We start from the raw sequence: 15,963 nt of genomic DNA, 5'->3' as shown, positions 1-15,963 counted from the left end.
CCGCCAAGCAGAAGTGCACGGCTGCTCTGAGGATGCTTTCACTTGGTACTGCTGCAAACGCCGTTGGTGAGATGGTCAGGACGGGGGAGAGCACGTGCCTCAAGACTACTGTCAAATTTGCTCGCGTCGTGGTTGAGGTGTTTGGACCGAAGTATCTAAGAGAACCAAATGCGCAGGACACAGAGAAGTTGTTGGCTATTGGAGAGGCAAGGGGTTTTCTAGGAATGCTCGGATCAATTGATTGCATGCATTTTTTCTTCATCGTCCTCTGCCTCAACGCCCTTTTGTTCATTACTCCACACGGACTTTCTTTGCGGCGATGGCGCTAGCAAATAGTTCACTGCGTCGCCGATGAGGTCACTCGCCTGCGACTCCATGCTCGTCGTGTCGGACGCGGCGCCGCAACCACCGCCTACCGTTGTCGCAGAGGCACTCTAGTGTAACACTGTGTGTTATGGGTAGCTATTAAATCTTAATCATATTCCGTGCAAGCAACCAAACAACATGCACTCATCTGACCACATACAATGCGAGAAACCAAACTCGGTGCATAGAGGCATCATTACGATGCGAGGAGAGGACATGCAGGCAACCAATCAACATGCAGATGTTGGTTTTTTTGCCTACATATGCTCAGCCAGGCCCAACTGGGACAAGTATGCAAAAGGGAAAAATACGATGCCGGTAACCAAACGCGCCCTAAGATTTTTGTGTGGCGACTCTTACGAGACCGCACCCACGCGGGGACCGAGGTGCTTAAGCGGCACGGCCCAGGTGATGGCATTTGTCCCCTCTGTGTGGTACCAGAAACAAGGACCCACATCCTATTCTCGTGCATGGCAACACGGGTCCTCTGGACTTCCGTCCGTGAGGAACTGGGGCCCGACTGGGAGGCTCAGGACTTTGCAGAGTTTCTTCAGACTAGAGCTACCCAGCCCGGGAGGCATCGCTGCTTATTCTAGCCAAGCTTTGCGACGATGTCGTGGACATTATGGACGACACGTAATAAAGCGGCGATTGAGCGGGTCTTTTCGGGGCAGGTCTCTGACTCCTTCAAATTCCTTGCTTCTCTGCAGCATTGGCACCCGCTCTCTAGGCAGCGCGACCGCTACCGGCTTGGGCTCATATTGGATGCGCTTCTGGCTACCGCGCGTCGCTTTCATCGTAGGGCGGCATGGCAGCCACCACTTTGTGTTTTTTTTCTTATTTCTTGTATGTTTTCTTTGGGCGTGTTTGTGTTGTTGCCCAACCGTCGTACTAACTATGCCATTTGGATGTTGGTTGTATAGATGGTTGCTTTATTTATAAACCGGGATGAAAGCCTATTTCGAGATCAACTCATCAACTCTATGAGTTTCAATCCCCTAGCCCTATTTCGAGATCAACTCATCAACTCTATGAGTTTCAGTCCCCTAGCAAAACCTGAGTGTTTTTTGTCCTCTGAGTGTTTTTTGTCCTCTGTTGGTGCTAGATCCGTCGTCGTGGGTATCCCTATCCTGACTCGCCTACAACACGTTCCCCTTGTATGTACCCGACTAGGATGTATCTCTAGACCCCTAGGTACCTATATAAACTGAGGGATAGGGCTTGTAGACGACACACACTGATCTCGAGGTAGATCATTTGTACTCTGTACTCCACCCAAAAGCAAGAAAACACAAACATGGTGTAGGGTTCTATCTCTCGGGAGAGCCTGAGCCTGGGTAAAAACTAGTGACCCTGTTACCATCATGTCAAGACCCTTAGTTCGGGACCCCTACCCGAGATCTGCCGAATTTAGTTCCATAAAGATCTGTCTGGGGGGATTTTTTTCTGCGAAAAAGGACTCAGATCATTATAAAAGTTCACAAGAAGTGCAAAACTGTTGGGGAACGCAGTATTTCAAAAAATTTACCTACGATCACGCAAGATCTATCTAGGAGATGCATAGCAACGAGCGGGGAGAGTGTGTCCACGTACCCTCGTAGACCGAAAGCGGAAGCGTTTAGTAACGCGGTCGATGTAATCGAACGTCTTCGCGATCCAACCGATCCAAGCACCGAACGTACGACACCTCCGCGTTCAGCACACGTTCAGCTCGATGACGTCCCTCGAGCTCTTGATCCAGTTGAGGATGAGGGAGAGTTCCGTAAGCACGGTGGCGTGGCGACGGTGATGATGAAGTTACCGGCGCAGGGCTTCGCATAAGCACTACGACAATATGACCGAGGTGTGTAACTGCGGAGGGGGGCACCGTACACGGCTAAGAGAAGACTTGGTGTGTCTTTGGGGTGCCCCCCTCCCACGTATATAAAGAGGGGAGGAGGAGGAGGCCGGCCCTAGAGGGGGCACACCAAGGGGGGGAGTCCTACTTGGACTCCTAGTCCAAGTAGGATTCGGCCCCCCCTCCTTCCTTCCATCGGAGAGGGAAAAGGGGAAAGGAGAGAGAAGGAGAAGGAAAGAGGGGGGCCGGCCCCTCCCCTAGTCCAATTCGGTTTGGGCAAGGGGGGGTGCGCCCCTCTCACATGGCCTCTCTCCTCTCCTCCAATAAGGCCCAATAGGCCCAATACTTCTCCTGCGGGGTTTCGGTAACCTCCCGGTACTCCGGAAAAATGTCCGAATCACTCGGAACCATTCCGATGTCCGAATGCAACCTTCCAATATATGAATCTTTACCTCTCGACCATTTCGAGACTCCTCGTCATGTCCGTGATCTCATCTGGGACTCCGAACAAACTTCGGTCATCAAATCACATAACTCATAATACAAATCGTCATCGGATGTTAAGCGTGCGGACCCTACGGGTTCAAGAACTATGTAGACATGACCGAGACATATCTCCGGTCAATAATCAATAGCGGAACCTGGATGCTCATATTGGCTCCTACATATTATACGAAGATCTTTATCGGTCAAACCGCATAACAACATACGTTGTTCCCTTTGTCATCGGTATGTTACTTGCCCGAGATTCGATCGTCGGTGTTGGGGATACACATAACAGGTAGGCCCATGAAGGGTCGAAATATCATAAAGCATGGGGTCCACACAGCATGTGGGTCCAGATAAATTTCATACATACATACTATCCACTCGGATGACCATCAAGTCACTCGAAAGACAACAACCACTCGGAGCATAGCACGCCACTCGACCAACTCATTCCACTCGGAACTCCTGATCTCACTCGGATATGCGAAGACCAGCAGTCGACAAGGCACGCGAAGCATCATCTTAGTAGTAGGCTGAGTTATGGCATTAACGCCCCCACTTTGTAACATATGAGGTGGGGGTGGCGCACTCTATATAAGCCACGCCCCACCACTAGACTAGGGGGCTTTTTTCTTCCACCTCTCCCTCTTTCTCACCATTTAGCTTGAGGCATGGAGATCCGTTCTCCCCTCTCCCTCTTTCTCTCTCTCTCTCTCAAATACACAATGTAATCTCCGGATATACACTCAGATAAACAAAGCCTCTCCGGAGCACGACACGTAGGGCTGTTATCTCCATCGTGAGAGGCCCGAACTCGCTAAAACCACCGTGTCACCCATTTACATCTCGATAGATCATGCTCCGTTACCCTATACCTTATTATTGTCGGAATCGTTCCCACGACAGTTGGCGCCCACCATGGGGCATGGCGTCTATCGAGACATGATGCAGATGGTTATTTCTTCTACCACCAGCGGCACATCGGTTCCGGCTGGTGCCCTCTATTTGGTTTGATCTTCATCTTCTAACACATTTTCTATACTGTTCATCTGCACAACGAGCAAAGCATCGCAAGCAGAAGGAAAACGTACATCCATCCAAGCACGTACAAGGAGAACTATCGGCCTTCAGGTTGGCTGGCCTCCCATCCGCATGAGCTGATCACTTGAATCGGCGCGAAAGCAAGAAACCGACTGCGCCTCCATGAACGACCACCGGCGCCATCCGCCACGTTGTCGCCTTCGACCTTGTCACAGCCGACTGCGCCTCCACGCGCGGTCGTCGTCGTCTCCAACCTCAGCACAGCTGACTGCTCCTCCACGGACGACCTCCGGCGCCATCCGCCCCGTCGTCGTCCCCGACCTCGGCACCGCCGACTGCGCCTCCGCGCGCAGCCACCAGCGGCGTCCGCGTCATCATCGTCTCCAACCCCGTCGTTGAGCCACACACACTTCCGTCGTCGCCGTTCACCTCGCCGTCAACTCCGGCCTCGTGTTCTCGGCTGCTCGCCGGCAACCTCTGCGGTCGCGGTGCGTGTTGGGGAACGTAGTAATTTCAAAAAAATTCCTACGCACACGCAAGATCATGGTGATGCATAGCAACGAGAGGGGAGAGTGTTGTCCACGTACCCTCGTAGACCGACAGCGGAAGCGTTATCACAACGCGGTTGATGTAGTCGTACGTCTTCACGATCCGACCGATCAAGTACCGAACGTACGGCACCTCCAAGTTCTACACACGTTCAGCTCGATGACGTCCCACGAACTCTGATCCAGCCGAGTGTTGAGGGAGAGTTTCGTCAGCACGACGGCGTGGTGACGATGATGATGTTCCACCGACGCAGGGCTTCGCCTAAGCTCTGCGACGGTATTATCGAGGTGTAATCTGGTGGAGGGGGGCACCGCACACGGCTAAAATATCGTATATCAAAGTGTGTCCTTAGGTGCCCCCTTGCCCCCGTATATAAAGGAGCAAGGGGGAGGCCGGCTGCCCTAGGCGCGCCAAGGAGAGAGGGGGAGTCCTCCTCCTAGTAGGAGTAGGACTCCCCTTTCCTAGTCCTACTAGGAAAGAAGAGCGGGAAGGAAAGAGAGGGAGAGGGAGAGGGAAAGGGGGCTGCGCCCCCCTCTCCTAGTCCACCTCCTGGCTGCTGCCCTCTCTCTCCCCTCAAGGCCCACCAAGGCCCAATACTTCCCCGGGGGGTTCCGGTAACCCTCCGGCACTCCGGTTTAATCCGAAACTTCTCCGGAACACTTCCGGTGTCCGAATATAGTCGTCCAATATATCAATCTTTACGTCTTGACCATTTCAAGACTCCTCGTCATGTCCGTGATCACATCCGGGACTCCGAACAACCTTCGGTACATCAAGTCACATAAACTCATAATATAACTGTCATCGTAACTTTAAGCGTGTGGACCCTTTGGGTTCGAGAACTATGTAGACATGACCGAGACACCTCTCTGGTCAATAACCAATAGCGGGACCTGGATGCCCATATTGGCTCCCACATATTCTATGAAGATCTTTATCGGTCAGATCGCATAACAACATACGTTGTTCCCTTCGTCATCGGTATGTTACTTGCCCGAGATTCGATCGTCGGTATCTCGATACCTAGTTCAATCTCGTTACCGGCAAGTCTCTTTACTCGTTCCGTAATACATCATCCCGCAACTAACTCATTAGTCACAATGCTTGCAAGGCTTATAGTGATGTGCATTACCGAGTGGGCCCAGAGATACCTCTCCGACAATCGGAGTGACAAATCCTAATCTCGAAATACGCCAACCCAACAAGTACCTTTGGAGACACCTGTAGAGCACCTTTATAATCACCCAGTTACGTTGTGACGTTTGGTAGCACACAAAGTGTTCCTCCGGTAAATGGGAGTTGCATAATCTCATAGTCATAGGAACATGTATAAGTCATGAAGAAAGCAATAGCAACATACTAAACGATCGGGTGCTAAGCTAACGTAATGGGTCATGTCAATCACGTCATTCTCCTAATGAGGTGATCCCGTTAATCAAATGACAACTCATGTCTATGGCTAGGAAACATAACCATCTTTGATTAACGAGCTAGTCAAGTAGAGGCATACTAGTGACACTCTGTTTGTTTATGTATTCACACATGTATTATGTTTCCGGTTAATACAATTCTAGCATGAATAATAAACATTTATCATCATATAAGGAAATATATAATACTTTATTATTGCCTCTAGGGCATATTTTCTTCAGTCTCCCACTTGCACTAGAGTCAATAATCTAGATTACATAGTAATGATTCTTACACCCATGGAGTCATGGTGCTGATCATGTTTTGCTCGTGGAAGAGGCTTAGTCAACGGGTCTGCTACATTCAGATCCGTATGTATCTTGGAAATTTCTATGTCTCCCACCTGGACTAAATCCCGGATGGAATTGAAGCGTCTTCTGATGTGCTTGGTTCTCTTGTGAAATCTGGATTCCTTTGCTAAGGCAATTGCACCAGTATTATCACAAAAGATTTTCATTGGTCCCGATGTACTAGGTATGACACCTAGATCGGATATGAACTCCTTCATCCAGACTCCTTCATTCGCTGCTTCCGAAGCAGCTATGTATTCTGCTTCACACGTAGATCCCGCCACGATACTTTGCTTGGAACTGCACCAACTGACAGCTCCACCGTTCAATGTAAATACGTATCCGGTTTGCGATTTCGAATCGTCCGGATCAGTGTCAAAGCTTGCACCAACGTAACCCCTTACGATGAGCTCTTTGTCACCTCCATAAACGAGAAACATATCCTTAGTCCTTTTCAGGTATTTCAGGATGTTCTTGACCGCTGTCCAGTGATCCACTCCTGGATTACTTTGGTACCTCCCTGCTAAACTTATATCAAGGGACACATCAGGTCTGGTACATAGCATTGCATACATGATAGAGCCTATGGATGAAGCATAGGGAACATCTTTCATTTTCTCTCTATCTTCTGCAGTGGTCGGGCATTGAGTCTTACTCAATCTCACACCTTGTAATACAGGCAAGAACCCTTTCTTTGCTTGATCCATTTTGAACTTCTTCAAAACTTTGTCAAGGTATGTACTTTGTGAAAGTACAATTAAGCGTCTTGATCTATCTCTATAGATCTTAATGCCTAATATATATGCAGCTTCACCGAGGTCTTTCATTGAAAAACTCTTATTCAAGTATCCCTTTATGCTATCCAGAAATTCTATATCATTTCCAATCAGTAATATGTCATCCACGTATAATATCAGAAATGCTATCGAGCTCCCACTCACTTTCTTGTAAATACAGGCTTCTCCAAAAGTCTGTATAAAACCAAATGCTTTGATCATACTATCAAAGCGTTTATTCCAACTCCGAGAGGCTTGCACCAGTCCATAAATGGATCGCATTACGCGTATGGTTGGATGAAGCGGCCTGGACCGACATTACGCGTACGCTTACGCAAGACTAGTTCTACCGACGTGCTTTGCACACAGGTGGCTGGCGGGTGTCAGTTTCTCCAACTTTAGTTGAACCGAGTGTGGCTACGCCCGGTCCTTGCGAAGGTTAAAACAGCACCAACTTGACAAACTATCGTTGTAGTTTTGATGTGTAGGTAAGAACGGTTGTTGCTCAGCCCGTAGCAGCCACGTAAAACTTGCAACAACAAAGTAGAGGACGTCTAACTTGTTTTTGCAGGGCATGTTGTGATGTGATATGGTCAAGGCATGATGCTATATTTTATTGTATGAGATGATCATGTTTTGTAACCGAGTTATCGGCAACTAGCAGGAGCCATATGGTTGTCGCTTTATTGTATGCAATGCAAACGCTCTGTAATGCTTTACTTTATCACTAAGCGGTAGGGATAGTCGTAGAAGCATAAGTTGGCGAGACGACAACGATGCTACAATTGAGATCAAGGTGTCGCGCCGGAGACGGTGGTGATCATGACGGTGCTTCGAAGATGGAGATCACAAGCACAAGATGATGATGGCCATATCATATCACTTATATTGATTGCATGTGATGTTTATCTTTTATGCATATTATGTTGCTTTGATTGACGGTAGCATTATAAGATGATCTCTCACTAAATTATCAAGGTATAAGTGTTCTCCCTGAGTATGCACCGTTGCGAAAGTTCTTCGTGCTGAGACACCACGTGATGATCGGGTGTGATAGGCTCTACGTTCAAATACAACGGGTGCAAAACAGTTGCACACGCGGAATACTCAGGTTAAACTTGACGAGCCTAGCATATAATAGATATGGCCTCGGAACACTGAGACCGAAAGGTCGAGCGTGAATCATATAGTAGATATGATCAACATAGTGATGTTCACCATTGAAACTACTCCATCTCACGTGATGATCGGACATGGTTTAGTTGATTTGGATCACGTGATCACTTAGAGGATTAGAGGGATGTCTATCTAAGTGGGAGTTCTTAAGTAATATGATTAATTGAACTTTAATTTATCATGAACTTAGTCTTGGTAGTATTAGCATATCTATGTTGTAGATCAATACTCGAGTTGTTGCTTCCCTATGTTTTATATATGTTCCTAGAGAAAACTAAGTTGAAAGATGTTAGTAGCAATGATGCGGATTGGATCCGTGATCTGAGGTTTATCCTCATTGCTGCACAGAAGAATTATGTCCTTGATACACCGCTAGGTGACAGACCTATTGCAGGAGCAGATGCAGACGTTATGAACGTTTGGCTAGCTCAATATGATGACTACTTGATAGTTTAGTGCACCATGCTTAACGGCTTAGAATCGGGACTTCAAAGACGTTTTGAACGTCATGGACCATATGAGATGTTCCAGGAGTTGAAGTTAATATTTCAAGCAAATACCTGAGTTGAGAGATATGAAGTCTCCAACAAGTTCTATAGCTAAAAGATGGAGGAGAATAGCTCAAGCAGTGAGCATGTGCTCAGATTGTCTGGGTAGTACAATCGCTTGAATCAAGTGGGAGTTAATCTTCCAAATAAAATAGTGATTGACAGAATTCTCTAGTCACCATCACCAAGTTAGTAGAACTTCGTGATGAACTATAATATGCAAGGGATGACGAAAGTAATTCCCAAGCTCTTCGTGATGCTGAAATCGACGAAGGTAGAAATCAAGAAAAACATCAAGTGTTGATGGTTAACAAGACCACTAGTTTCAAGAAAAGGGCAAAGGGAAGAAGGGGAACTTCAAGAAGAACGGCAAGCAAGTTGCTGCTCAAGTGAAGAAGCCCAAGTCTTGACCTAAGCCTGAGACTAAGTGCTTCTACTGCAAAGGGACTGGTCACTAGAAGAGGAACCACCCCAAGTATGCGGCGGATAAGAAGGATGGCAAAGTGAACAAGCTATATTTGATATACATTATTGATGTGTATTTTACTAGTGTTCGTAGCAACCCCTCTGTATTTGATACTGGTTCAGTTGCTAAGTGTAGTAACTCGAAACGGGAATTGCAGAATGAATAGAAACTATTTAAGGGCAAGGTGACGATGTGTGTTGGAAGTAGTTCCAAGATTGATATGATCATCATCGCACACTCCCTGTACTTTCGAGATTAGTGTTGAAGCTAAATAAGTGTTATTTGGTGTTTGCGTTGAGCATGAATATGATTTGATCATGTTTATTGCAACACGGTTATTCATTTAAGTTAGAGAATAATTGTTGTTCTGTTTACATGAATAAAACCTTCTATGGTCATACACCCAATGAAAATGGTTTGTTGGATCTCGATCGTAGTGATACACATATTCATAATATTGAAGCCAAAAGATGCAAAGTTAATAATGATAGTGCAACTTATTTGTGGCACTGCCGTTTAAGTCATATTGGAGTAAAGCGCATGAAGAAACTCCATGCTGATGGGATTTTGGAATCACTTGATGCTTGCGAACCATGCCTTATGGGCAAGATGACTAAGACTCCGTTCTCCGGAACAATGGAGCGAGCAACTGACTTATTGGAAATAATACATACTGATGTATGCGATAAGATGAGTGTTGAGGCTCGCGGCGGGTATCATTATTTTCTGAACTTCACAGATGATTTGAGTAGATATGGTATATCTACTTGATGAAACATAAGTCTGAAACATTTGAAAAGTTCATATAATTTCAGAGTGAAGTGGAAAATCATCGTAACAAGAAAATAAAGTTTCTACGATCTGATTGTGGAGGAGAATATATATTTGAGTTACGAGTTTGGTCTTTATTTGAAACAATGCGGAATAGTTTCGCAACTCACGCCACCTGGAACACCATAGCGTAATGGTGTGTCCGGACGTCATAACCGTACTTTATTAGATATGGTGCGATCTATGATGTTTCCTACCAATCTACCACTATCGTTTTGGGGTTATGCATTAGAGACAGCTGCATTCACGTTAAAAAGGGCACCATCTAAATCCGTTGAGATGACACCTTATGAACTGTGGTTTGGCAAGAAACCAAAGTTGTCGTTTCTTAAAGTTTGGGGTTGCGATGCTTATGTGAAAAAGTTTCAACATGATAAGCTTGAACCCAAATCAGAGAAATGCGTCTTCATAGGATACCCAAAGGAGACTATTGGGTATATCTTCTATCACAGATCCGAAGGCAAATTCGTTGCTAAGAATGGATCCTTTCTAGAGAAGGAGTTTCTCTCGAAAGAAGTGAGTGGGAGGAAAGTAGAACTAGATGAGGTAGTTGTACCTTCTCTCGAATTGGAAAGTAGTTCATCACAGAAATCAGTTCCAGTGATGCCTACACCAATTAGTGAGGAGGCTAATGATGATGATCATGAAACTTCAGATCAAGTTACTATCGAACCTCGTAGGTCAACCAGAGTATGTTCCGCTCCTGAGTGGTACGGTAATCCTGTTCTGGAAGTCACGTCACTAGACCATGACGAACCCACGAACTATGAGGAAGCGATGATGAGCCCCAATTCCGCGAAATGGCTTGAGGCCATGAAATCTGAGAGGGGTTCCATGTATGAGAACAAAGTATGGACTTTGGTTGACTTGCCCGATGATCGGCAAGCCATCGAGAATAAATGGATCTTCAAGAAGAAGACTGACGCTGACGGTAATGTTACTATCTATAAAGCTCGACTTGTTGCAAAAGGTTTTCGACAAGTTCAAGGGATTGACTACGATGAGACCATCTCACCCGTAGCAATGCTTAAGTCTGTCCGAATCATGTTAGCAATTGCCGCATTTTATGATTATGAAATTTGGCAAATGGGTGTCAAAACTGCATTCCTGAATGGATTTCTGGAAGAAGATTTGTATATGATGCAACCGGAAGGTTTTGTCGATCCAAAGGGAGCTAACAAAAGTGTGCAAGCTCCAGCGATCCATTTATGGACTGGTGCAAGCCTCTCGGAGTTGGAATAAACATTTTGATAGTGTGATCAAAGCATATGGTTTTATACAGACTTTTGGAGAAGCCTGTATTTACAAGAAAGTGAGTGGGAGCTCTGTAGCATTTCTGATATTATATGTGGATGACATATTGTTGATTGAAATGATATAGAATTTCTGGATAGCATAAAAGGATATTTGAATAAGAGTTTTTCAAAGAAAGACCTCGGTGAAGCTGCTTACATATTGAGCATCAAGATCTATAGAGATAGATCAAAACGCTTGATAAGTTTTTTCAATGAGTACATACCTTGACAAGATTTTGAAATAGTTCAAAATGGAACAGTCAAAGAAAGAGTTCTTGCCTGTGTTACAAGGTGTGAAATTGAGTAAGACTCAAAGCCCGACCACGGAAGAAGGTAGAAAGAGAATGAAAGTCATTCCCTATGCCTCAGCCATAGGTTCTATAAAGTATGCCATGCTGTGTACCAGATCTATTGTATACCCTACACTGAGTTTTGCAAGGGAGTACAATAGTGATCTAGGAGTAGATCACTGGACAACGGTCAAAATTATCCTTAGTGGAATAAGGATATATTTCTCGATTATGGAGGTGATAAAGAGTTCGTCGTAAAGTGTTACGTCGATGCAAGCTTTTCCATCGATCTGGATGACTCTAAGTCTCGATCTAGATACATATTGAAAGTGGGAGCTATTAGCTAGAGTAGCTCCGTGCAGAGCATTGTAGACATAGAAATTTGCAAAATACTTATACTTACGGATCTGAATGTGACAGACCCGTTGACTAAAATTATCTCACAAGCAAAACATGATCACACCTTAGTACTCTTTGGGTGTTAATCACATAGTGATGTGAACTAGATTACTGACTCTAGTAAACCCTTTGTGTGTTGGTCACATGTCGATGTGAACTGTGGGTGTTAACCACATAAAGATGTGAACTATTGATGTTAAATCACATGGCGATGTGAACTAGATTATTGACTCTAGCGCAAGTGGGAGACTGAAGGAAATATGCCCTAGAGGCAATAATAAAGTTATTATTTATTTCCTTATATCATGATAAATGTTTATTATTCATGCTAGAATTGTATTAACCGGAAACATGATACATGTGTGAATACATAGACAAACAGAGTGTCATTAGTATGCCTCTACTTGACTAGCTCGTTTGTCAAAGATGGTTATGTTTCCTAACCATAGACATGAGTTGTCATGTGATAAACGGGGTCACATCATTAGGAGAATGATGTGATTGACTTGATCCAATCCGTTAACTTAGCACTCGATCGTTTAGTATGTTGCTATTGCTTTCTTCATGACTTATACATGTTCCTATGACTATGAGATTATGCAACTCCCGTTTACCGGAGGAACACTTTGTGTGCTACCAAACGTCACAACATAACTAGGTGATTATAAAGGTGCTCTACAGGTGTCTCCGAAGGTACTTGTTGGGTTGGCGTATTTCAATATTAGGATTTGTCACTCCGATTGTCGGAGAGGTATCTCTGGGCCCACTCGGTAATGCACATCACTTAAGCCTTGCAAGCATTGCAACTAATGAGTTAGTTGCGGGATGATGTATTACGGAACGAGTAAAGAGACTTGCCGGTAACGAGATTGAACTAGGTATTGAGATACCGACGATCGAATCTCGGGCAAGTAACATACCGATGACAAAGGGAACAAACGTATGTTGTTATGCGGTTTGACCGATAAAGATCTTCGTAGAATATGTGGGAGCCAATATGAGCATCCAGGTTCCGCTATTGGTTATTGACCGGAGACGTGTCTCGGTCATGTCTACATAGTTCTCGAACCCGTAGGGTCCGCACGCTTAAAGTTCGATGACGATTGTATTATGAGTTTATGTGATTTGATGTACCGAAGGTAGTTCGGAGTCCCGGATGAGATCGGGGACATGACGAGGAGTCTCGAAATGGCCGAGACATAAATATCGATATATTGGACGACTATATTCGGACATCAGAAAGGTTCCGAGTGGTTCGGGTATTTTTCAGAGTACCGGGGAGTTACGGGAATACGGGGAAAGAAGTATATGGGCCTTATTGGGATTTAGGGGAGAGGGAGAGGCAAGCCGCGCGCCCCCCATTGACTAGTCCGAATTGGACTAGGGGGAGGGGCGCCGCCCCCTCCTTCCTTCTCTTCCCTCTTCCCTTTCCTTGACTCCTACTCCTACTACTTGGAAGGGGGGAATCCTACTCTCGGTGGGAGTTGGACTCCTCCAGGGCGCGCCATAGGGGCCGACCCTCTCCCCCCTCCTCCACTCCTTTATATACGGGGGCAGGGGGGCACCCCATAGACACAACAATTGATTTGATCTTTTAGCCGTGTGCGGTGCCCCCCTTCACCATAGTCCACCTCGATAATACTGTAGCGGTGCTTAGGCGAAGCCCTGCGTCGGTAGAACATCATCATCGTCACCACGCCGTCGTGCTAACGAAACTCTCCCTCAACACTCGGCTGGATCGGAGTTCGAGGGACGTCATCGGGCTGAACGTGTGCTGAACTCGGAGGTGCCGTGCGTTCGGTACTTGATCGGTCAGATCGTGAAGACGTACGACTACATCAACCGCGTTGTGCTAACGCTTCCGCTTTCGGTCTACGAGGGTACGTGGACAATACTCTCCCCTCTCGTTGCTATGCATCACCATGATCTTGCATGTGCGTAGGAAATTTTTGAAATTACTACGTTCCCCAACATGTCTATGGTCTGGAAACTTAACCATCTTTGATTAACGAGTAGAGGCATACTAGGGACACTCTGTTTTGTCTATGTATTCACACATGTACTAAGTTTCCGGTTAATACAATTCTAGCATGAATAATAAACATTTATCATGATATAAGGAAATATAAATAACAACTTTATTATTGCCCGTAGGGCATATTTCCTTCAGTCTCCCACTTGCACTAGAGTCAATAATCTAGTTCACATCGCTATGTGATTAACACCAAAAGAGTACTAAGGTGTGATCATGTTTTTCTTGTGAGAGAAGTTTAGTCAACGGGTCTGCCACATTCAGAGCCGTATGTATTTCGCAAATTTTCTACGTCTACAATGCTCTGCACGGAGCTACTCTAGCTAATTGCTCCCACTTTCAATATGTATCCAGATTGAGACTTAGAGTCATCCGGATCAGTGTCAAAGCTTGCATCGACGTAACCCTTTACGACAAACTTTTTGTCACCTCCATAACCAAGAAACATGTCCTTATTCGACTAAGGATAATTTTGACCGCTGTCCAGTGATCCACTCCTGGATCACTATTGTACCCTCTTGCCAAACTCATGGTGAGGTACACAATAGGTCTGGTACACAGAATAGCATACTTTATAGAACCTATGACTGAGGCATAGGGGATGACTTTTCATTCTCTTTCTATTTTCTGCCGTGGTCGGGTTTTGAGTCTTTACTCAACTTCACACCTTGCAACACAGGCAATAACTCCTTCTTTGACTGTTCCATTTTGAACTACTTCAAAAACTTGTCAAGGTATGTACTCATTGAAAAAGCTTATCAAGCGTCTTGATCTATATTTATAGATCTTGATGCTCAATATGTAAGCAGCTTCACCGAGGTCTTTCTTTGAAAAACTCCTTTCAAATACTCCTTTATGCTTTCCAGAAAATTCTACATCAGTTCTGATCAACAATATGTCATTCACATATACTTATCAGAAAGGTTGTAGTGTTCCCACTCACTTTCTTGTAAATACAGGCTTCACTACAGGTATGTATAAAACCATATGCTTTGATCACCTTATCAAAGCTTATATTCCAACTCCGAGATGCTTGCACCAGTCCATAGATGGATCACTGGAGCTTGCACACTTTGTTAGCACCTTTAGGATTGTCAAAACCTTCTTGTTGCATCATATACAACTCTTCTTTAAGAAATCCATTTAAGGAATGTAGTTTTGACATCCATTTTCCAGATTTCATAAAATGTGGCAATTACTAACATGATTCGGACAGACTTAAGCATCGATACAAGTGAGAAAATCTTATCGCAGTCAACACCTTGAACTTGTCAAAAAGTTTTTGCGACAATTCGAGCTTTGTAGATAGTAACACTACTATCAGCGTCCGTCTTCCTCTTGAAGATCCATTTATTCTCAATGGCTCGCCGATCATCGGGCAAGTCAATCAAAGTCCATACTTTGTTCTCATACATGGATCCCATCTCAGATTTCATGGCCTCAAGACATTTCGTGGAATCTGGGATCAGCATCACTTCCTCATAGTTCGTAGGTTCATCATGGTCTTGTAACATGACTTCCAGAACAGGATCACCGTACCACTCTGGTGCGGACCGTACTCTGGTTGACCTACCAGGTTCAGTAGTAACTTGATCTGAAGTTTCATGATCATCATCATTAGATTCCTCACTAATTGGTGTAGGAATCACTGGAACTGATTTCTGTGATGAACTACTTTCCAATTCGGGAGAAGGTACAACTACCTCATCAAATTCTACTTTCCTCCCACTCACTTCTTTCGAGAGAAACTTCTTCTCTAGAAAGGATCCATTCTTAGCAATGAATTTCTTGCCTTAGGATCTATGATAGAAGGTGTACCCAACATTTTCCTTTGGGTATCCTATGAAGACGCATTTCTCCGATTTGCGTTCGAGCTTATCAGGTTGAAGCTTTTTCACATAAGCATCGCAGCCCCAAACTTTAAGAACAACAACTTAGGTTTCTTGCCAAACCACAGTTCATACGGTGTCGTCTCAACGGATTTATATGGTGCCCTATTTAACGTGGATGCAGTTGTGTCTAATGCATAACCCCAAAACGATAGGGGTAAATCGGTAAGAGACATCATAGATCGCACCATATCTAATAAAGTACGGTTATGAAGTTCG

This window comes from Triticum aestivum, chromosome 6D, assembly GCF_018294505.1.
Source record: "Triticum aestivum cultivar Chinese Spring chromosome 6D, IWGSC CS RefSeq v2.1, whole genome shotgun sequence".
Lineage (NCBI taxonomy): Eukaryota > Viridiplantae > Streptophyta > Magnoliopsida > Poales > Poaceae > Triticum > Triticum aestivum.
Note: the sequence above shows the minus strand (reverse complement) of the source record.